This window comes from Lindgomyces ingoldianus (assembly GCF_010093535.1).
Source record: "Lindgomyces ingoldianus strain ATCC 200398 unplaced genomic scaffold BDR25scaffold_7, whole genome shotgun sequence".
Taxonomy (NCBI): domain Eukaryota; kingdom Fungi; phylum Ascomycota; class Dothideomycetes; order Pleosporales; family Lindgomycetaceae; genus Lindgomyces; species Lindgomyces ingoldianus.
In genome coordinates this window covers 369,025-373,538 of record NW_022985168.1, presented here as the reverse complement: position 1 = coordinate 373,538, position 4,514 = coordinate 369,025, and positions in this window count along the sequence as shown.

The following is a 4,514-nucleotide window of genomic DNA, read 5'->3' as shown; positions in this document are numbered from 1 at the left end:
GGGCTAATCTATAAAGATTATAGGTGTAAACCTAAGGCATCTAGTCTTTACACATAGACAGCTTTATGTTGCGCTTTCTAGAGTTACAACTGTATCTAGCATATGTATTTTAAACTAGGCTAATTTAATAAGGCGTGTTGTTAATGTTATGTATAAAAAAGTGTTATTATAATTTACTTAGTTATATGCTATGTTTTATGCACATATTAGTAATGCCTAAGTTATAATCTACTGCACTTAAGGCGTAATCTAGCTAATTTAGCTAGGCGTAATTTAAAAAAGGCTTTTTTTTACTTTTTTATTTTTTTTATTTTACTTTTTTTACTTTTTTTTTTATAGCTTTTATTTTTTATCTTTAATGTTTATTTTACTATAAGTATTACTTATAAGCTATTTAATGTGTCTACTTTTTACTATGTTTCTACTTATAAGCATTATGCTACTAGTAAGCTATAGTCTAACCTTAGAAAAGATTTATAGAGTTAGTATTAGTAGGCTACTTATTAATTAGTTACGCTTTACTTTAGTTTTACTAGTAAAAAAGTGTAGTTAGTAGACTATTTTTATATAAACATATATACTATTACTTTTTTAGTTACTAAGCTAATAGTGTTAGGCATATAACGTCCCTCTGTTATCTACTTGTCCTCTACTATATATACTAAAACTGTTCGTACGCAGCAGCAGCGTCGCGGCCTGGATACAAGCGATCGCGCACGAGCAGGATCACGTATCTATGTCACATGATGCTTGTGCGCGAACCTCTGTGCGCAAACATCTAGATATCCCCTTTTTCCTCTATATAAAGAAAAGATAAAAGTAATAGAACTAGAAACATGTTACCCTTACCTTACCTACTTTGTACGCTGTGTACACTGTACACTACTCTTACTTTTACTACTTAAGTGCTTATACTATAAGCAGCTAGCTATTAGAGCCTATTTAACACTAATTAGTAGTTAATTTAATTAACTATAAATTAGTAAAAGTAATAATAAAGTACTTATGCTTTATAAGGTACTTTATTTTATTACTTATTTTTTAAAAAGAGTAATAATAAAGCACTTATGCTTTATAAGGTACTTTATTTAGTTACTTATTCTTTAGAATAGTAGATTAATCTTTTACATTATACAGCAAGCTCTGCTACTGTACAGAGTAAGGAGAAGATAGTGTAAGACGCACACTAAAGCTACTAAAGCTGCACAACCTAGCAGCTAGACAACAGCACATTAATTCTTTACATTATACAGTAAGCTCTGCTACTGTATAAAGTAAGAAGGAGATAGTGTAAGGCGCACACTAAAGCTATTAAAGCTGCACAACTTAGCAGCTAGATAATAGCAGTACCTGCGCAATCTACTGCATAAGCAATTAACCCTACGCTTTATAAGGCACTTTGTTTTGTTACTTATCTTTTAGAAAAAGTAATAATAAAGCACTTATGCTTTATAAAGTACTTTATTTAGTTACCTATCTTTTAGAATAGCAGATTAATCCTTTACATTATATAGCAAGCTCTGCTACTGTATAAAGTACAAAGGAGATAGTGTAAGGCGTACACTAAAGCTATTAAAGCTGCACAACTTAGCAGCTAGACAACAGCAGTACCTGCGTAATCTACTAGAAAAGTAATTAACTATACTATTATAATAAAATTTTATTAGTAACTAACAACTCTGCGTAATAATAAAAAAAATAAGGAATAATTCTTATTATATAAATAACTTATAAAGGATATAGAGATATTAGAGGCAACACTATAAAACAAGACTAGCCTAGAGTACTAGAATAATAAAATTAACATGTTAAAAGCTTTAATAAGCTTATAAACTTAATTATATATAAGTTATATAATTACTAATTTACATATAACAACTTAAAAAGGCGCTACTTTTTTAAGTGTGTATATAAAGGATTTTAAAAAATAGACACTATAAGACTTCTTAGCACTTAGCTGCGCATTTAAAAGAGAGCTTATATAAGTGCTAGAGAATAAGAGAATTACACTATAGCTAGGCACTAAAGGTACCTAAGCCTAGAAGCTGTATAATATAGCATAAAAAAAAGCAATTGCACTAGAAAAGCTTTATATGTAACTTTTATTACTATATAAAGCTTTGCACAGAAGTAGACTAAACATAATGCTGCTATTAATACTAAATATACTAGCATTACTTACTTCTACACCTTAGCTAGCACTACACTAATTACTGTATAAATAATACATGCCACTCTACCTAACGCCTGCTCTACACCCTTAATTGTACACACCACTGCCTGCAGTAGTGTATGCACTACTAATACTACCTACATAGTCTATACTACATTACAACCTATATAAACTTCTACTCTAAAGGGAAACTGCTAAAGAAAAACTTCTAGTAGACAAGATTATATAATTTTAAAAAGCATAAAAAAAAAATAATAACTATATAAGTTAACTATATAACATTTTTATAAATAAAATAAGAATCTTTATTAATTTATGTTAACAGCTAGATATCTAGAAAACTTAGTATATAGACATCTTTCTAAATATTTTAAAAGGTTAGGTAAATATATACTATATGCACAACATAAGCCCTAGACATAACTAGAAGCATTTGTATAACACCTTAAGTAGTTACTTTAACACTAATGTAAACTATAGCTAGTACTAGATAAACTAGATAATAATAACTTTTACATAATGCTAATAAAAGAACTTTAATAAAAGTTTATATAAAGTTTTTAAAATAATAATTAACAAGCTTACACTTATATAAAGGGCACTAGAAATAAAATTCTAAAAAGATATTCTACTGCACACTGCTGTTATATAAGCCTGTTAAGAATAACTAAAACTAGAACATGCTATGTTTACTATTAAGCTCTTATATAAAGCTTTATTTAGCAACTTATAGGCATTACTTTAAGTTACTATAAACTAAAGGGTAAACTAATACCTCTAGGAACTGCCTAATGTATACTACATAGACTGCTAATACAACTCTGCATAATAAGAAAGAAGCCTCTCTCTGCGCAGAAAAGAACAACATAGAAGATCTCTATTTAGGTTTAAGCTATAATCTAGAGACAACTGCACGCAGACAAAGAAGTGCTTTGTCTGCTATAAGAAAGGATGTTAGTTATTAAACTACTCTTATAATAACTATACATAAGCAAAGAACTAGTATGTTGCCTTATATAAAGATTTCTATAATAAAACCTTATTATATAAAGCTATTACTTTATACATCTAAGACTTTAAAGGTTACCTTAAAAAAGAAAATAATTTATATAATATAAAAAAAATAGAATAAAAGAGTAAGAATACTAAGAAAGCTATTAACTACCTTACCTCTGCTGCCTATCTACACTATGCAACAGAAAAGAACATCTACAGCATTAAACTTAAAAAATATGCTAAGCAGTTTATTCTTAATAACTAATACTATATAGTATACTAAGGTAAACTATAAAATATAGGCGTAGTAAAGATCTCTACTATTAGTAAGTCTTAACTTAAGGCGTATATATAAGAGAACCTATGTATAGAAATTAATTAGACACTTAGCTAAACAGATATTAGCTTTAAAGGCTAGACACTAAAGGAATTAATTAGTACTATATAAATCTAGAACTTAATTAGTCTAGTTACATACTACATTTTAAAGACTCTAACACTATTCCTACTATTACTAGTAAATACTAACTAACTTAAAGCATACTTTAACAACATTTTAAATGTTATTATATGTAAAGACAAAACTACTATACTTGTCCGTACGCAGCAGCAGCGTCGCGGCCTGGACACGAACGATCGCGCACGAGCAGGATCACGTATCTATGTCACATAATGCTTGTGCGCGAACCTCTGTGCGCGAACATCTAGATATCCCCCTTTTCCTCTGTACAGAGGAAAGACAAGAGCAATAGAACTAAAAACATGTTACCCTTACCTTACCTACCTTGTACACTATGCACACTGTACACCACTCTTACTCTTGCTACTTAAGTGCTTATACTATAAGCAGCTAGCTATTAGAGCTTATTTAACACTAATTAGTAGTTAATTTAATTAACTATAAATTAGCAAGAGTAATAATAAAGTACTTATGCTTTATAAAGTACTTTATTTTATTACCTATCTTTTAGGAAAAGTAACAGCAGAGTACCTACACCTTGTAAGGTACTTTGTTTAGTTACCTATCTCTTAAGATAGCAGATTAATCCTTTACATTATACAGCAAGCTCTGCTACTGTACAAAGTAAGAAGGAGATAGTGCAAGACGCACACTAAAGCTATTAAAGCTGCACAACCTAGCAGCTAGACAATAGCATATTAATCCTTTGCATTGTACAGCAAGCTCTGCTACTGTACAAAGTAAGGAGGAGATAGTGCAAGGCGCACACTAAAGCCATTAAAGCTGCACAACCTAGCAGCTAGACAACAGCAGTACCCGCGCGATCCACTGCACAAGCGATTAACCCTACGCCCTGTAAGGCACTTTGTTTTGTTACCTATCCCT